This window comes from Pelophylax lessonae (assembly GCF_965119305.1).
Source record: "Pelophylax lessonae genome assembly, chromosome: 3".
NCBI lineage: Eukaryota > Metazoa > Chordata > Amphibia > Anura > Ranidae > Pelophylax > Pelophylax lessonae.
Genome location: NC_138770.1, coordinates 204,716,159 through 204,737,057, shown reverse-complemented (window position 1 = coordinate 204,737,057; position 20,899 = coordinate 204,716,159). Strand labels below are relative to the sequence as shown.

At 35.9% G+C, this 20,899-nt stretch overlaps 1 protein-coding gene across 5 annotated transcripts in view; it reads right to left on the bottom strand.

The window, feature by feature from the left end:
- The window catches only part of PAX3 (paired box 3), a 79,926-nt gene that overhangs the window by 16,871 nt on the left and 42,156 nt on the right, over positions 1-20,899 (bottom strand). The window lies entirely within an intron of this gene.

Here is a 20,899-nt window from a genome sequence, read left to right as displayed (position 1 = left end):
GTTCTATGCTATAAAATACACGCTAGGGATGTAAATTGGCCCCTGCTTATTCATCAATACACGCTGCTATTATTAATCACTCCAGGATGCCCAAATCATTACAGCATGCACTACATCACTACTTAGCCCAACAGGGAGTAATATTTTATCTGTGTGTGTGTTTGTGTGTTTTGTAAGTGTACTGGATATTAAATATGTATGTGCATTTTGTAGATATTATTTTTCTTTTGTAGACTGCCAATTGTTCCATTATACTTTGCAGTCTGGCAGAAATACATAATGAGAATGCTAGGACTAACAAACAATGCAAGGGCTTTTGCCAAAATGTTAACAATTGCTTAAGCCTTTAACCTGTTCATCGCGTTATAGGCTCATCAGTGCGGGACACACATACTTACCTTAAAGATACAACAACACTGTGATGAACACAAATATCAATACTCCTTATCACTTCCCTGACCACTGGATGTACCTTAAATTTACCATTAAATATGTAGGGCAGCAAGGAGGAAGTAAGCACTGGCATCTATATCATTATAGATGTCAATGATCTCTGTGACACAATACAGTGTGTCACTGGTGCAGGCAGGAAGTGGTAGATGTAGAGACACAGAGAAAGGTGGCATCCATTAAGGTTTGTGACCCTTCACCAAATTGTGGTATGACATTCTTGCTTGAAAGAGGAAAATAATGTATATGTTCTTATTTTAAAAATAAAACTAGTTACATAGGCACACCTGGGCTCCAGGTTGGAAGCAGCTAAGGTCCTAGCAACTTCCATGCAAAGGGATCTTCCTCCTCCCCACTTAAAAAGTCATCCATTGACCTCTTCTATGAAACTGCTCCATGGAGATTAACAATATGAGCCTTGACATGGCTGTACTACCCCATGGTTACCACACAGACTAAAACCTAACTTATAAAATAACACTTACATAATTAATATGTGGATAGAATGTTGATTTAGTTGGTTTATATGTTAAAATACAAATTCATCTTTTTAATTTCTTGAAACTTGTTGAAAATAAATATCTGTCATCAAATGAACCACCACAATGACATCAACAGATAGTGGAAGAAACCACATCATTACATAACCAAAGCTATGGCAACTAAAGTAGCCCCTTAATTTTCACCTAACTGTATGGAAAACACAGTACTGGGGAAATATAGACAATGACAGTGCTGGCCTTTTTTCCTGAATCAGTGACTCAAAATACTGAAACCAGAGGCAGTCAGGGAAACCACATTTTCAGAAAAGGATCCACATTGTCAGCCCAGTTTTGCTCTCAGTATAGGTTTCTGTACACCTAATTCAAAATGTTCAATAATATTCACAGATCTGCTATTAGGGGCAATTTTTTTAAAAATAAGTAGTTTGCACCATAGCCCATATTCACCTAAAATACCCAATTCAGTTTTAATCAACAAATAATGAAATTGTGGCAACAATAATAATAGTAATAATAATAATTGATCCTGCTTGAGCATGAAGTAAATAATGGACAATGTGTAATTATTATTAAAAATAGGTAGTAGGAACAAATTATGTGCTGACGCATTTCACAAAAACAGAGAGAAAGTGCTATGCCCAGTGTAAAAAACGTAAGAGCAGAATTGTATTTCTGTTGGCAATTTTAAAAAGGAAATATTCAATTTTGCATCAGCAGTGTTCCTGTTGCTGGTATAATTGATTGCTTTGGTGGAGACAAACAAATGCAGCAGTTATGATTTAACTATGGAGTGAGGAGTCTAATGTCAACTTAAATGGCATGTAGAATGTTTAGGTAAATCAGCTTCTTTGTATAGCGGCATATTTACTTTGAGTACATTTCTATTGTGTGTTGTGAGTTTTATGCTTTACTTTTAAATTGGATTTGTAGCTTACTTGCATCTATTTTTACCCTGCCCGGGATGCATTCAATTATAAAAAAGGCATGTGACCAATGGCTTATGACACTGAGCTGCAACACTTTGCAGAAAAATCTTTCCTGGGGCTGCAGCCCAGGTCACAAGGGGTTATGGGACATGGATGCAGACTTCAATTCTGGAACTTCTTTTAATTAAACTTCACAGCCAGGCCGATGCTGTCGCTTATTCTTAAAAAGGCAAGACTTTGTAATCCGTCCAGGCAGGATTCAGATAACTTTTCTGCCCTTGATCTCATTGTTAACAAAATCCTCCTTCTCAGTCAGATTTATCTCAGCTAAATTTTACCCATTGCTTTCCACAAGGATGCTGCACAAGGATGGGTTACAAGTCTCTCCTCTGGGACTATTCAACAAAGTAACGTGATGTAAATCTGGGCCCATCTTGATATATTATTTACTTTATTCATGAAGCTTTTCTGATGAAAGGTCATGCAAATAATATTTTTTTAATTTTCTACTCAGTAAGTGAAGTATATAAGAGGTAAAATTCCACACCTTATGGACTTTTCTTGGAAAAGTCTCATGCCCACCTAATTACTGTAGATCTGTGTACACCAATTAGAAGTAGCATTACACAAAGGTAGATTTCTCCAAATTTTAACACTACTAACACCACAATCACACAAGGACAGGAACATCGGTTCTGGATCCAGTTTGTTACATGTTGTTTGCAATGTAAACCTCCAAGGTAATGTACAGATTGGTTATCTTGCATGCCATGGTAAAATATAGCAAGCTTTTATTAAGTCAGTTATTGTGTATTGGTCACGCTATTTAAAGGAAATGAGTATGTCACATTAGTGAATTAAACAAACTATATGTTTAGGATTCCTCTACTTAGGCCTACCTACTGTATAATGAGCATATTGTGATAGGAATTTGAGTTTAGCTTTTTTCATAACAAGTTAGTTCCCTAGCTGTTACTTTCTTCCCCTGGCTTCAAAGTCACACACTATGAGCAGGTATGCCACTATCGAAGTAAGAACTCCTGACCATGCTTGTTGTAGGCCGCTGTGAATAGTGGAGCTGTAAAATGACCACAGCAGAAATTAGCAACTAATCATAGCAATACTGTACAGCAATGCTCAAACTGTTGGTGCTTTATAAATCCTGTATAATAATAGTAGTATTATTAAAAATAACTCAACAATTACAACACCTAAGTCTATAGCAAGTCTCATTATAATATCATAGCATTAGGACTCATTATAAATATTAGTTTAAAAATAGAATTTAATGGTGTGATATACTGAGGCAGATTTACTAAAGGTGCTGAGAATCTTCACTCAACAAATTGAGCGAAAATTTATATCAAATATCCAATCATGTGAAAAGCAAATCCCTGCTCACTTTAACTGCCCAGTCACGTATAGGTGAAATAGGTAAACAGGAAAATGATTTTTCTATGGCTGGGCAAATCAAGTGAATCCTAACTTATTAAGTGAGGATGCTCAACTCATTTAGTAAATCAGCCTAAGTGCAAATGGACACAAGTATCCTGCCTGTTGCTGTGAAAAATGATAGGTCTTCTAACTGCACGTTATTGTGTAATAATGATTGGCTGATAGTTGTTATAGCAATTCGTATGTTACTTTGAAGTCACTTTAATGTGTGCATCACATTTTGGGAACTGTAACATCTAATTAGCTGGTAGTGAAATCAACCACTAACTGAATTAGCAAGGGTTATTATTTTGCATCTTCTAATTGTTACAGAAACAGAGCATAGCCACCATAGACAAGGTCACCAAAATATTGATATATAATTGACTGTTTTAATAGCAATGAGCAATGTGTTGCGACTGATGATGTGCCTATCTGTGTGTGAGTGAATCAGATGGGAGTCGTTTTTTTTTTGTGTAACAGCACCTTATTTTATTTGCAAACATAGGCCAATCCATTGCCCAACATAACATTATCACAAAAGTTCAAATGCATGCCTTCCACATATCAGAATATCCTGCATACAAAAAAGAAAAGAATAAAAGAAAAACTTTGATATTGAACATTAAACCAGCTAATTTATCAGAGTCAGCCATCAGCTGAGATTGTTTTTGGAAATCAGGGCCAGCTGTCTACATAACCAAATGCTGGAATGATTCAGGGGTTCATCTGATTGTCACGGCATTATGTGTCTGTGTTGTTGATAATATCCAACAGCTCTTTACAGTACACAGAAGGCTAAGTCTCACAGTGGTCAAGATTCACCGAGCCTTTAATAATTTCCTTTGTACAGTACAGAAGCAGCAGCATATTGGTGCAGCCCCAGTTAATATAAATCAAAAAGAGTTACAGCAGAATCCATGTTTAGTGACGAAGTGTCAGAATGCGAATACAAGAACTTATGTTGCGCAGGACATTACTCCTCTTGCCAGCCCTGAGTAAATGACACCCGGCCTTTGTGGTCTTTGGGGATTTTTTTGTGTTGACTTACTTGGTTTGTCTTTGTTGGGGCCCCCGAGAAATGGCCTGTGGCTGGGGCCTTTTCTGCCAATTTCCACGCTCCATCTGTGGTATCCATTAGCAGAGTCTATACCAGCATTCAGTGCTCTGACACCTGCCTGGCAGGGAGTAGGATACACAAAGAAACTAGACTGGAAAAGGGGGATGAAATGGAAGGTTTCTTTTTTTTTGGGTGGAGTGGGGGAAGCTGAAGACGAAGATGTGAATGAGCTCTCGGTAGGGGTTAATCCTGGCACTTCTAGTCTAGATCATTTAGCACCTGGAACTGGAACTGCAGCCCTTACTCGACAAGGCTCTACTGCCCCATACTACCAACCAGTCTGTACACAAAGTAAAACTACTTTTGTATCCCCCAGCCTGTATCTCTCAAATCACACCATGTTTTAAAGGAAAGTAATTATTTTTTTCTATGTTATTATTGAGCAACAAAACTATAGAATATATGTTTACAGATTTAAACCCTATACCAATATTGATCTGCTTATCTTCTAATGCTATTGACTATTCAATGTGTCTGATTACCCACAACGCTGTAAACACTCTCTAAATAATTAAACATTACATACTGATTACAATTACAACTAAAATTGAACTTGTGCATTTATTTCAGTTTTAAAGGATGCACGCATGGGTCAAATACTTAAACTAATACTTTAAAACATGATATAAACAGAAAGATGTGACCTAAACAGCAGATGTGACAACTGCTAAATATTGTCATTACTACTAAAGGAGTAGTAAATGTTCACTTTTCTGAATTACAATGTTTTACTAATATAACAGGATAATATTTACATTTTTCGAATTAGTACCGCTTTTTACATTCACATGCAAAATGCATTACATTACTTTATAAACCCTAATATTTCTATATTCTTGGCCTGCACTTTCCTGCTTGTAAGGCACCACAGTATATCTGCCTAGTAGCAACATTTAAGCATTGATGACTTTTTATAACTTCATAAAACTGTCATATAAAAAAATATAAAAGGTTTTCCGTTCTGATGAACCTACTTCTCTTAACCTGGCTGTGCAGCAAGCTTGTTGAACAAGCCTCCTGTTATGTGGAGGAGCACAGTGCTCAGGGTGCCGCGGAAATCTCCATTCATCCTGTCCACACAAATAACCATAGTTCTGTATATTTTTCACGGTGGCAACAAATTTCACGGAAATTGTTAGCCGTGAAAATATTATTTCACTGTGAAAAACCATGAAATTGGGAAAATCTAGCATTGTTGTATATATATTTAATGAGCTAGTGATTTTTTTTTTTTTTTTTTACTAGTTAGGAAGTCAAAAACAGGAGTGGGAATTAACACCAAAACATTTAAGAAGCTCACACCTCCTCTAAAAAAAGACAGGGTCTATTAATTAATAAATATGCTTTCTCTTTTTTCTTTTCTTTTTTTTCAAAATTTATTTTCTGAACAAATGTAAAAATGTAAAGAGTGGACATTTTCCAGCATGCTCAGTGATGTTTTGTATACATCATGGTGCTCGTTATCCCAAGATAAATGACCCTTTAGTTGTCTCAAGTAGTACTTAAATTTGTTGCTAACAAGAACCTCATCTGATCCAGAATAGTAGCAATTTAAAGGTTTAGTTTTACTATATAACAGAAATTCAATACATCTTACTGTTTTAAATATTTCTCCATAATTTATTTTCTTTGTGATAAATTTTTTTCCTTATGTACATAAATTTGATTATGTCTGTTGATCAAGCTGTAAATCAAGCCAAGATAGTTGAGGGAGCATAATGGAGAGAAACTTTGAGCTCATTAAATTTCGGGTCCACCCCAAACTTTTGTTTACAGTTGTAGGGAGAGTATGTTATTCACTATATGGCACAACTCGCCACCTTATCAAGACTTACTCATCATCATGTCCAGTGGGAGCTGTTAATGAACTGGGTAATTGAGCTTGTGACATGTGTTACCAAAGCAAAACAATAGGAAGAGGAGACAAATGGCCATTTTATTTGGCGATTAGAGGCTGGCCCAGGCTTTCAGAGAGCCTCCAATAAGTAACTGTCTAAATACATAAAACAGTGCATTGAGGCCCAACAGCTGCACAGACAATAATGGGGAAGTGACAGCCACAGCCCCATCTGTGCTTAACATTTTGTTAAAAGAAATTACTTGACTAAGAAAGCAAATCGTACAGCTGCCCCCCGAACACCGTCTAACAAGTACTGGGGCTTCCTCAAACGATTTAATGCACTCCATGACAATACTGCTTAACCCCCAATACACGGAGGTAAGCACAGGTTACACAAACTTCACACTCTGCCTAACACAAAGTGGATGAAGGCCTGAAAATTAAATGAAATGCTTTCATTTACAAGACATCCCTGTCTTATGCACATTAAATGGTATGAGTGATTGCATTTTTAACTAAATATAATGGGGCTGATTTACAGAAGGAGTTGAGATTCTTCACACAATAAATTGAGTGAATTTTTGTTTTAATTATCTAATTATATGAAATGCAGATGATATAAGTAAAAAGGAATTTGTTTTTTTGTGTGATTAGAAAATTAAAATGAATATTCTTGCAACGTATTGTGTGAAGATTCTTAACACCTTTATTAAATTATTCTCCGACTGTCACCAAGAGAAGATTTCTAGGACAAGCAGCAGTTCACTAATTAGCTATAACTGGCTGTTTCTGCTAAATTCATCAGAGACAAGCCTAATATTACAAATTAAGGCCAAATTCTCAGTAAACTCTCCCAAGGTTCTGCAGCTTTGAAAATGTGACTCTATTGCAGACACTACACAACATTCCACAAGTCCCAGAGATTTAAAGAAAAGGTTCCCAAACTGCTGATTTTCCATTGCTGATTACTTGGCAATGAAAACATACATTTAAAACAAGAAACATTTTCTGAAATATCTGCTCTGTAACACTGTCTGTGATCTAGTCTGACATGTGACAGATTAACGAAAGGTTGTTACTTCTGAGAACTCTGGAATAATTGGTCATTTTACTACGAAATAATATTATGTGTGTGTGTATATATATATATATATATATATAGCTAAGTATCAATGCTGCTTACAAGCTCAGGCTCTATAGTGACCCTTGCAACAGGGGGAAATGTACTAAAACTGGAGAACTTAGATGCAGCTGTGCATGGTAGCCAATCAGCTTCTTATTTCAACTTGTTCAATTAAGCTGCAAAAATAAAACTTGGAAGCTGGTTGGTTTTCTATGTAGAGCTGCACCAGATTTTGCACTCTCCAGTTTTAGTAAATCAACCCCATAGTATCTAATTTAATACTTGACATAGGGGTCTATTTACTAATGTTTAATATGCATATGCCTAGAGTATATTCTAGGGGAAAAAAGGGAAAGGGGAGATGGGGAGACATGATTGAAACCTTTAAATTCATCAAGGGGGTAAATAAGGTTCAAGAGGATTTTCAATATGAAACCAAGATCAAGAACACGGGGACGTGACCTCAAACTAACAGGAGGCTCAGTTCAAAACTAATTTTAGAAAGTATTATTTTTCTATAAGGGTAGTTTACTAAAAGAGTAGTAGACTTCCAGCAGAGGTAGTGAGTCAGTCAACAGTCAGTGGCTTCAAACATGCTTGGGACAAACACGGATCTATACTCAGACAACAAAAGTTAACAAAAAAATAAAAAATACAAGAACATGTATAAATTAAAAAAAAAGGGGCAGACACGATAGACCGCGTAGTCTTTTTTCCGCCATCACTTTTCTATGTTTTCATGTTATCACCCAAGATTCACCCAATTTTTACTTTCAATATTTTTATTACTTTTTGAAAGGCAATCTAAAACAGAGGAGTGGTGACACTCAAAACAAGCACAAATATAACCCAATTTTTATTCAACATTCACACATTTCTCTAAGTAAATCATAAGTGAAAATGTGTGAATCTTGGGTTAACGTTGTGTGAAAACGATCATAAATAGACCCCATAATGTTGTAAAAATACTAGAGCTGCCCTCACACACAGATTGGTGAAAAAATATATCCATGTGTTGGGTTTTGCCTGTAGTTTCATAATTTAAAGTAGCAAGCTATATATTGGTCACATCTTACACCATGTTTAGTGCAAATTCTGTCTCCTAAAATGTTGTAAATATTTTATTCCCAGATCCCATAGCTCAGGTTTGTTTTCCAAATTTTTCCTGTAAATATATTGTCCAAGCTAAATATTTGATCATGAAAATCAGAGAGAATCTACTTCAGGGACCTATAGAAGCACAATTGGTCTAGAAATGTATTCCTGACCCACAGATAAACTCTGACCCTGCACTCAGTGATCAGGGATCTTAATAGACTACTGCCTCACTTTCTGAATCCAAAGCTGATGCATTTAATATGCATACTATGAGACCCCTCAACCCCCACCCTGACCTGTCTATGGCAAAATTCTTTTGTTGTCACTAAATACCACATTAACCATTTCCTCTACTGTAGGCTGCTAATGGCAAAACACAAATCAAATAGTAGAGCATACCTAGTTTTTCTACTATATGTTAGCTACAAATCTGAGAAATAGCTACACATGTTTTGCTGTGGAGGAAAATAAGTAACTTTAAAGGTGATTTGTAGGAAAGAACAGTGTGGGCTGACAGTGAAGATCTTCTTCTGAAAATGCTAGTTGTCTGGCTCTCATGTTAACAGGATTGAAAAAACAAGTTTAGATCAAGTTTTGTTGATCAAAAACAAGTTTAGAGATACCGTGGTTGATTTACTAAAACTGGAGAGTGCAAAATCTGGTGCAGCTGTGCGTGGTAGCCAATCAGCTTCTAACTGCAGCTTGTTCAATTAGACTTTGACAATAAAAACTGGAAGCTGATTGGCTAGAGCTGCACCAGATTTTGCACTCTCTAGTCTTAGTAAATCACCCCACAGCTTTTTATAGATGTGAGAGAATTACTAAAACAAACGCAGCCAGGCAACTAACATTCTCAAAAGGAAGTCAAGAATAGCCGACCACATTATTCTCCACTGACAGTTTTACTTTAAGCTTACTGTTTAAATTTACATAAGCCATCTGAGCTTTCTTTTTCTACAAGAACATTCACTATCTGATCATGAAGTATAATTTTACTTAGCATACCAATAGTGTAATGCACTACTGTGGGCTCCCGGTTTAGTTCTTTCCAGGGCAAAAGAAGCAATACAATAATATAGACTGCAGCATGCACAAGGGTAGGTATCTGATTCTATGTTCACTTTGACTCAACAAGTCAAGAAGCCAGTGCTTCATCAAACACACAAGTATATAGAGTCATTCAGCTCAATGTCAGGGTGCGCTTGGTAAGCATCAGAAAGCAGCGATGAGCATCCCTTTGTAATGAATGTTTGTACAGGCCCCCCTAAACATAACTATGCTCTGTACCATCTTTTCACAAAATAGAGTCATTTCCATTAATCGAAAATCAAGCGCCATTAAACATGCTCATACAGAAAACAACCCAACCAGTCTTGGGCTCACCGGGGTATCAAATATTTGTCTGTATATGGTTTGATATATGTGTATGACCAAATATTTAATGTGCTAATGCTCAGTGCCTCTGACAAGTTTATGGAGACCATGGTTTGCAAGCCACTTGCATACAGATTTGTCATCACACCAAATTTAATGTCTGAGAGGTTACTGCTTACGTATCAGAGTTATCATTTTCCCCATATGCAAACTGATAATCTGCAGATGGTGTAAATGGTACCTATAAGCATGTCGATTATCTAAAGAGACAACTTGTTTTAGACATTCTACACTGCTAATTGACATGTGCATTTTCATACCCGAATAGATATGCTATTGGATTGGAGAGAGATGGAATATTATTATTATTATTATACAAGATTTTTATAGCGCCAACAGTTTGCGCAGCGCTTTAAAATTTGAATATGTGATTGTTTAAAGCTGAATTGAATGTTTTATGGGAGGTTGATACCTGAACTATCCATGTCATTCAGATGTGTCCATCACATGGATGATCAAATCTGCTGCATCTGCCCCAAATCTAAGGAGGGGAAATCTTGGATGGTCCAGTTTTACTATTTGTGGGCATCTATAATCAAACCAACCAGTGAGATAATCAGGCTGTGTTAGTGGGATTTTAAAATAAATCAATAGACGTTTGAATCACTTTGTGAACTGTAGTACACTGTGTGTTCCTGCATATCACCAACTGCTCCTAAGCAAGAATACCTTAAAGAGCTGCACATTTTAAACACTTTGCCCTTATGATGCTATTCCACCAGGCCATGCTTATGTACTTCCATGAAAATTATGTATACTATGCTATGACAACATTTGATACCATTTTTGGTTTTCTGAATGTTTTAGAAAACTTTTAAATAAAGGCTGTTATTAAAAAAAAAAAAAAAAAACACCAAACAATGGCAGGGATTAGTCAACCACCAGTTACATGTCAACTTTTTAACATTGTAGTATTCATTTTAAAAAAATGACAGTTGGAGTTATGATTCGTTGACCAACACCTTTGTTCTATTTTCTTTCCTAACAGTTAATAAACAGTTCCAATGTCACCACCATTTGTTCTGTGACATTGAATCTTGTCAATGGTCTGTATTTTTCCTGCACTCCAGTACATGTAAATCTATTGTGTTACAGCTCAACAATAACATGTACAACTTCTACTGTGATAGATTCTAAGTAAGCCATTATGGGAAATGTTTTATTGAATACAAAGAAAATATCTTTAGCTTTTCACTGTATTGTGGTCCAGCTGGTAGATTTTATTACTGTAATGTAAACCTTCCAGTAGGGCACAGGTTAGTAGATGGAATTACTGTGCTTGCTAGTCTAATATATTCAATAGCTTTGATATGTGGAATGTTCAGTGGTTATTTTAACAATGCAAAACAATAAAGTTCTTTCTGCATGGTGTAAATAAGAAAATATTTGTGGAAAACAATAGTTGACAGTACATTACTTGCACAATGGAGTATGTTACAGAGTGATGACTACAGGTCTTCTGTACTATCAAGGCTGTGAATATCAAGACTCTGTACTTATTATTGCTGCCTTGCATCACTGTGTTCTTGGACTTAGTATATGCCAGGGAACTATCTGTATGGAGGCCCAAAGTTTGCATGGGGTTTTACCAGAAACAATAGAAGACATCCGGATGGTTGCACTCCTTGTGAATAAGCGCCGATAGCGTGAAACGCATCAACCATTTACTCCCTCTCTGTGTCAAAGTCTGCCTGATGTCTTGGTCTTGATGAGCACACTAAAGTGAATTGATATGGAGTGCAGCCGTCCGGATGTCTTCTTTTGTTTCTATTGCAGCCTGAGCGCTTGGTTTGCACCCAATTGGAAGGTTTGTGGGGTGTGTTTAGAGTGGACTGACCCGGAGCAGCGTTTTCTTGCCTGCATGGGTTTCAATTGTGTGCCTTGGACTCCATTTACAATTCCAAAAATTGGCTTCAGAATTATGCTAGAGAAAGTATTTTGGTAAATCCCTACTAGAAGCATAAAATGGTGTAATCAGTCACTCATGTCAATATGTACCAAATAATAACAAAAAGGAACAAAGTGTACTAACTCAAGATTAATTCTCATTGGCTCCTATGAATTGGGCACTAGACACATTGGGCATGTGTTGCTTGTGTTTTAAATTACAATGGTTGATTCAGCTGCAGTGATAGTATGGTGAATGTCACATTAACTTCTTTAAAAATAAATATGACCCCTAGCGTTTTACTCTTTGCACGTTATTATTAAAGCCCTTAGAGCTTAGAATTGTATTAATGGCTATAAAACTGTGGAAAAATTGATTACTACTTTACTCTTTGTGGTCAATATGTCTGTGAATTGGATAGACAGTATTGGGATCACTCTGAGGAAGTCATTGATGAGGAAATGCGCTGAGTGGGAGGAGTCGGCTGACATCCCCACATGTCTAAGAAGCAACTCTGCAGAGCTGAGAACACCAGGAAGGAAGCGGTGATACATAGAAACACTTTACCCTTGAGCTATTTATATAGTGTTGTTAACTGGTTTATACTATTTAAATAAAATGTTTTAACAGTTTTAAAACGTGAAAGTCTCTTCTATGTTCTAAATATATGGGAAGTAAATATTCATAAGGCATGCCAGATGATTGTATGGAGACATAGTAAAGGAGTTTCCTTGGTATTACCATAAGCACTTTTGGCCTTACTTTCCTATAATTAGGTCAATGACACCCAGTGAGTGTAAAGGGGGAGCACACTTTGGTGAATTGTACAGTCTGTCTTCAGTTTAAGCAGAGGGCAACAGTGGGATCTCGTATTTACTTGGACTTTTTGTGTTTTGAATTATTCAACTGTCGGGAATTAGTACACTATGAAGTTTATCTACTAAAGGCAAATAGACGTTGCACTCTGCAAGTGCAGTTGCTCCAGGGCTTAGTAAGTGAACAGAATTTCAGCTGTCTTCCATTATCCAATCATGTGCAAGCAAAATGCTGTTTTTTTGTTTGTTTTTTTCCCTTGTACGTGATTGGATACTCTGCAGAGTGCCTTTAGTAAATTAACCTTTACTATTGGAGATGTGATTATTGACATTTCATATTATGCACTATATATATATATATATATATATATATATATATATATATATATAAATAGCTATATATCCAGACATAGCTAGATATCTATATATACCGTATATCTTAAGTGATTTAATGATTGTAAACCCATCTTTTAAAAATAACAAACATGTTATTTCTCCCCTGCCAAGAGCCCACCACCTTGCAATGGGATTGAGATCGGGCTCAGGTAAGTATAAAAGGAGGGGCAATGCAGAGAATGCATTAGGGTAAAAAAACCTTCAGCTTCAAGAACCCATAAGTCTTACATTAGCATTTACTTTGAAAAATGTATATATTTTTATTTTGTAAATATCTTTTGTTATTATCTTATTAGGCAATAAGCTCAGCAGCATATTTTTTTTGTTTTTTTTTTTTTTCCTTGCGTGGAACTATCAATTTATACATAAGGCTGTTATTGTCAATAACATTATCTTAAATGTGTTAAACTTAGCAAATTGAGTTTCACATACAAGAATTAGGAATATTAAGAATAATTGCAAAACAAAGTTTATGTTTATAAAAGTTTATATACCTTTTCCTAAAAAAGGAGGGGAGGCATACAATGCAATTAATTCCAGTTTTTGGCTTTCCCAAGATAATTAGGTGACTTTAGAGACCAGAGCCTTGATACATCTAATTTTGTTCACACTACATGATTGACAAGTCTGTGTCTGGCTACTCCATTAACAGTTTCATTTTGTTGCTATTTGCAGTTTGCTTGGCTAATACTCCGAACAAATAGGGGCTGTTTCTTTGGCCCTTTTTTCTACTTGACCTTCCCCTGCCTCATTCTCTTTGAGCCTCTCAAAACTGCCTTGAAAAGGCATGTTGAATGAGCACAGTCCATCAGAGAGCCAGGTTCATCCCTCTCCGCGCCCTCAATACTTCACTTCAAAGATGGGTGCATTCTTTAATTGGCCTTTGAATTGATACCAAAGGGTCACAATGCGAGTGGCAAAAAAGAAAGAGGCCTTATTGAAACAAAGCTACAGCATTCACTTGCAGATAAGCACGTTTTAATGCTTCAACGACCACCACTGTTAAAGGCTTTATTGAAGACTAGGCTTTTTGAAGGCTGGGCAGAAGAAAAAAAAACTTTAATTTTGCTTAAGAGATGATTAGTTCAAACAAACAAGAGTAAACAAGGAAATAAGAGAGAGGAAAAGAAGGCAAACATTACAAACAGCTTAGGAAACTGTAAAACTGGCACAAAAGCAGAATTAAGCTACTTGCTGCTTTATTAAACTTGCCAAAAAATGAACCTGTTTGAAGATCTTTCAATTCTTGTTTTTGGTTGTTATCCTTTTTCAAATATATTTTTAACTTTATATTTAGTATTCCTTAGAAACAACACTTTTTACAATTTTTTCATTTATTTTATCCAAGCCTTACAAGTTATATTCTAATAATACTGAATACTTTTGTATGTTTTTATCTGAGTTCTAAATATAACATAAGAGGATTTAGGTGTATTTTGTATAGCAGACTGACATAGAAAGAACAAGCATCAAGATCATTCAGTGAGTCCTGAAATATCCTGAAAAATCCTGAAAAGTGGTTATATTCTTATTCAATGTATGCCTATCCTTCTAATAAAATATTTTCTATAATTTGTTTTATTTAGTGTTCACTTCTAATTGAAATGTCTGATTTAATGTATGATTATTATGCAAAAAAATCATTTTTAACATAAGATTTTATATATTTTGTTCTATCAATTTTTTACACTGGAGCGATTTCAGATGCGACTTGAGTCACACCCAATCGCATGACAATGAAAATCACATTGTTTTTAATGGTACCTGTTTACAACTATTACAATACAGCACGATTTTGGAAAAGGTTCCCATACTACTTTGTTGCTATCCCAACTAAATTTTTGGCCTAATAGAATATGAAAATTTCATCCAAGTTGAATCCTAGTTGCAGTACATAATTGCATCGAAAATCAGATCAAAATCGGATTGCAGCAGTGTGAACCTCATCTAAAGGCACTGGGTAGACTAGCCCTACATATTAAATGTTCACAGTTTGTTGGTGAGGGATTTAACACACTGACCCAACGTCCTCAGCTGAAATCAACATATTGCAAATGAAGCAGTTGTCAACAATGGGTAAGGCGCTTGCTAATAGATGACTGGGATCTCACATACAGGGGTAGAGACTGTTCACTAAATTTAATGTTAAGTTAGCTTAGTAAATAAAGCTGTGTTCACTTCATTCAGCCAATCATATGCCGAATCAGGCAAAAATCTTAATTTTTTAAATTCCCCTGCACATGATTGGATGATAAAAGTGAGCACATTTTATCAGTAAACTAAGTAAATTCTTTAGTAACTCAGCCCCACTGAATTTAATAAAGTATTACACACACCAAAATTATCGTATTAAATTATTCTTATATTTTTTTGAATTGTTACACAAATACTCATAAAGCTCCAAGTTTAGCCACTGATACATTAAAAGAGGAAAAATAGCAAACATACTCATACCTCCTGATATTAGAACAATTTAGAACTGTGTTAATTGTCAGGACAAATTATATATATGTTTAAAAGTAGCATCACAGCAGATATTTTTCTGGGGTGGGAACCAAGTACTAGGTCTACTTAAACAGGACTGGAAATTACACCAAGGCCCAGGAGGTTTGTAACTAACAGGGAAGTAAGTTGTGATATGAAGTCTTTTCTCTATATAGTTATATATTTTACGTACATTAGTAATGGCAATTTAATTCCAATGAGTTTATATTTAAAGTGTTAGTATGTGCAGATACGTGACAGGACAATTTGTACAACCTGTGCAGATCAATTGCGTAATAGAGACAAAGGGATGTGATGATATGTATTTGCCAACAGGCTCAGGTTATCTAATTATGGCCATGCTCGCATGCACTATATATTGTGTATAAAGGTATCTATGTACATTTTTTTTCTTTGTCTGATACTAGCAAATTTGACAAAGTTTTAATAGTTAGGCCACCTATATGGTGCAACTTATGAAATATCAATAATTCTGGAACATTTTCAGCCTCATAGCTTTCTACATGCTGTTCTTTAGCAGAGAGAACCCTGGTGCCATGTTAGTGTCTATGTACTACTTATATGTTAAGCAAGTCAAACATATGAAATAAAATGTAATAACACCTGCTATCCTCCCTGAATCCAAAAACATTCTGGTCTAATAACTGGCAGAATGCCTTAAATATATACACAATATAAATATCAGAAATATTTTTTGCCACATTTGTTATTTTACCAACTTGGCAGTTTTTTAAAACAGAGGCGTAGACAAAGAATCAGGGCCTAAGAAGAGATTGGCATAGATTGAGTTCTTATATATGTTGAAAGAGTTTAGACACTGCAGCAGTGTGTTCCACAGCATGAAATTCACATGAAGCCTGGCATTTACAAAGGTCATTTATGTAATTAAAAATAAGTCACGTGACACTTAACAAGAGGCAGGCTAAAATAAAAGATTCTCTAATGCTGGTGTATAGGACTGAGCACATTCGTTTACCCTTCTGATAGATAGATATATTTATGACAAAACTTTGAAAGGCTGCATTTTGTTCATTTTGTCAAATTTTTATTGCAATGTGTTCGTATTGAACTCATGGGGCTTTTTCAGCTTGTTTAATGCATTTTCAAAAGGAATCTCTATAGGAATAATCTGCCAGCCTTAGGTGACTCCTCTACGAATAAAGAACTGCTCTTTACATATGAAACCTGGAAAGTTCAGGCTTTAAGAAGCACATGGTGAACTCTGAGTCTACGACAAGTCCATTTTAAATGAAAAAAGGCTAAGAGCATTTCTGATGAGGCAAGATAAGACACAGCTTGGTCCCTGTGCTTTCAGATGCTTCCCTTGTACCAGGATTAGTTCTGCTTATACTTTATTCGGTATCACTTAACTGTCATTTATTGTTTTATTAACATTTCAGTGCTGCCTTTAGATCCCCAGTTGTTATCAATGCTGAGCGACCAAAAAGTCCAATGTTGTTATGCTGCCAACAAATATAATCATTTTTCAACTTGTATGGTTTCTGCATGTACTAAAGAGTAACTGCAAAAGAAATGAACAGTTACATTGTGACAATTTCCCAACCTGCTGTTACTGTTTTTAATTTAAGAAGGTAGATCAGTAAAATTAGGAGAAATATGTAAATTGTCATATTATGGAACAGGGACTTAACATTGGAAATATAAACAATACATGTCAACAGATTCCAAGCAAAGATCCCCACTGCATATTTGAAAATCAATTGGTGACTAAAAACTAGAGATGTTTTTACCATAATGACACTTGTGGGCCAGTATCTTGGGCAATGGGGTTAGAGGAGGCAAAGCCAAGGCTCAAAGTTACGGATTGTGATAACATTTGCTTCATTTACAAATTGTGGTAACTTTTGTCTCAACCCCTGTTTATGGCCACCCCTGAAGATTTGTGGCTAAATTTCTTTTTTGGTCATGCTCCAGGCCACCTGTGGATTGCAGTTGATGCACCTATACCTGTGTCTGTAACCATTGGAGCTGATGTGGATGTCACTATGAGCCGGGCACTGTCTGCAATGGTCGTATAGATGTACGAATAGAGCTGGATCTGATCTCTGTAGTGGGGATCCATTCATTGCGGTAAGGGGCCATCTTTTCTCTTGGTGGTGGTCTCTCTGCACAGAATTGTTGGAGTGTGAAGTGATTGGCTACACCTTTGGGAGCACGTCTTTCTGATACGGACTTTCCTTCCAATGATTGATATATTTTTATATGGACTGTGGAGTTCATTTGTTTAATTTATATTATATAAGCGCTACACCATTTATCCCTACCTAAATTTATAAAGAACTGTACTGAAAATATTGAAAGGAGTCAAAAGACTTTTTATAGTGTAAAACTATGAAACTACCCTCTCTCTTGCTTTGGATGTTTGTATTGCTAATGAGTAGCTCTGCATATAGGGTAGACAGCATATTGCCTTCAATAGCGCAATTTAGCAATAGTTTGTATCAAAACAATCACGTGACACAAGTGTCGGAATTTGTAGCATCATCCCCTTCTGCCTAGAGAAAAAGGAAGTAAGCTAATACCTCCCATTTGTTATATCCATCTATTGGCCAGCTACAAAATCATAGGGAATCCCAAGATGGCAGGTAGATGACAGGTAGATATCTCATCACCTGTTATCACGTCTGCTTGGAAAAATATCCACCTCAGGTATATTCTTGCTCCCAGTTCTTATACTAAACACCTGCACTATCAAAGGGCATTTTAGCAAATCAGCTTCCTGTCTTTCTTATGAACAGGTTTATTAACTTTTTCCTAGATGTGCAGATTTCTGCTGCTAACATTCTGCTTTAATAATCCACTACTTAAGCATTAAAAGATTACTATTAATAGTAACTGAAATGGTAAATAGGTACCTGCATCAGCCATTGTGCCATTTATAGCCAACACACATGCTAAAAAATGATTTTCAAATTCAGTCAGTGAGGGTTGAAGAATGTTGACTTTTTTAAAATAAAATTTGAATTTGTTTAGAGAATATGGTGATGGGGTGTTCACTTTGCATGCCCAATGGTACAAAGAAAAATAACAAAAAAGCATTTTTGCTTGCCCATGATTGAATGATGATTCAGTGTCATCTTATCCACTAAGCTATGTGAACATTCCCTTTGCAAGGTTAAACTTCTTTAGTAAATCCACCCCAATGTGTCAGTAGATAAACCTCTATTTTCAGTTACTTAAGGGTGCTGTTTCTGGATCACCTTTCCTAACAGAGCTTCAGGCCAGGATTACTAAATACTTGCAAAACAAGGTTATTAGGTTTACTTGATTTTTTTTCTTGTAGTAAAATAATTTTGGCTATTGACATTATTCACCTTCCTTTATTTGTATTCATAATAGCCTTACTGCTTAGTTACTTTAGCCAATTGTACTGCGATCAATCAGCTGAAACTCCAGGTGACTGAAGTAATTGGAACCTCACAGATATGCCAAGTTCTTTGCTGGATTGTGAATGGCCTCTGGCATAGTTGCACTCCCTGTGTCATGACTAGCCTTCTTTATGGATAATCAGTAACAGCACTGCCCAAATGTTTGTTCTTTTTGGAATGTGGAAGTGCTTGCTAAATGGCGTGTGTCAAACTGGACTACATGAACAGTTACTCTGTGATTAAAGGAAACCCATTCTGATAGAAATATAGCCCTGCTGAATCAGACCTATAGCTCTGCAACTACCAAAAATGATGCCAACTGACAATTGGACACCTTTTGCTTTAAAGTAGAACTATAGGCAAAACTTTTTTTTTTGGATAGAGCATGGGAGGGTTATAACCCTTGTCTGTTTTTTTTTGTCCGCCATCTGTGTCCCATTGCAGAGATTTCTCTTCCCTTCCTGTCCCATAGCCAAACAGGAAGTGAGAGAATATACCTTTAAATTAAGAGAATTCCTTGAGGACCCCCCAGGTCACCAGAACTAATGTCCCCATTGGAAGATTTCCTCGCTATTACTTTTCTGGGGACAACCCACAATTTGGAATTTTCTTTTACTTCTACTTCCAATAAAAATTGCAAAAAACAGAGAGGGCGAATATCCCTAATAGGGGCACAAACAGCAATAAACTCTAACAGGTTTTCTAATCCATCCCCACTCTATTCAAAACTAAACAAAAAGGCCTTCAGTAATACTTTAACTCTTAAGAAAGACCACTACTTCAACACAGGGTCCTTCCCTGGAGCATACTGGCAGGAGAAATGCTTTACTACTGAGGCTGTAGCTTCTTTTATATAAAACAAACAGTAAAACTTTGCACGCCTTTTTTTTGCACCTGGAATGTATTTAGCTGATTTTAGAGAAATGTTTAGGAAGTCCTAGGGTGCAATAATATAATTTGGCCTAATTTACTGTAAATACACACCAATGCCAATGAAATCTCCCCACTCATCTGACTCTGCACTGCCTCAGTGGCTAAGAGGTTGGAAATCATGCTTTTCAGCTGGGGCCCTATCCAAATAGGTTTTGTATCTCTATGTTTGGAAAGCCTGGCCAGATAAGTTTATTAATTTGTAAAAATTTGGAACAAATTTTACATAAAATGTACTAAAATTATTATAGTTTGAACAAGAGTATGTTTAGGTTGATTTATAAGGGAAAAACTTGTGTACATGATGTCTGGTTCAATGAATCAGACATTGGCTTTCCTTTTTGTGTTCAGTACAAAATATAATTATTATGTTTATTTATTGTATTGTCTTCCTTTATCATGATATTAATAATATAATAGATTAACTGTTTGCATAAAGTCTAAAATATGCTCAATTTTATTCTTTAAACTGTGTCATTTTTCTTTGTATGGAAAATTAGCATTTAGGTTGAGTTGAAAAGTTCTCTAAAGAGTCAGCTTGTTGAATGTAGGCACGTGGTTCCCATTTAAAGATGTCAGCATGGAGCAGTTTAGCGGCATTGTGGGGGGTTCCTACACAGCCTTCATATTCCTAGCATGGAGCCCAAGTATGCAATATCAGTATGTGAGGAACTCTAAAGAACTAATGTAGTACACCTTTCAGAAACTAATTGAAGATATGCATTGACCATTTCATTAAAACTGACGAAAAAATTGTCTGGTAAGCATATTCTCCTTGGAATATATACTCACATTACATTTCGGTATGTTATTGCATATTGGAGTTGATTTACTAAAGTAAACAAGAGACTGTTCATTTTGCAAAGTGAACGTTCACTTCGCTTAGGGAATAAGGTAAAGTTGTGTTCACTTTTATTATCCAGGCCTGAAGAAACAGTAAATCCTCAGTGAACATGCAAATTCCAAGGTGAATATAGACTTTACTTAGTGAAGAGTCTCTACTCTACTTTAGTAAATAAACCCTAATGTCTACATAAAGTGCTATTTA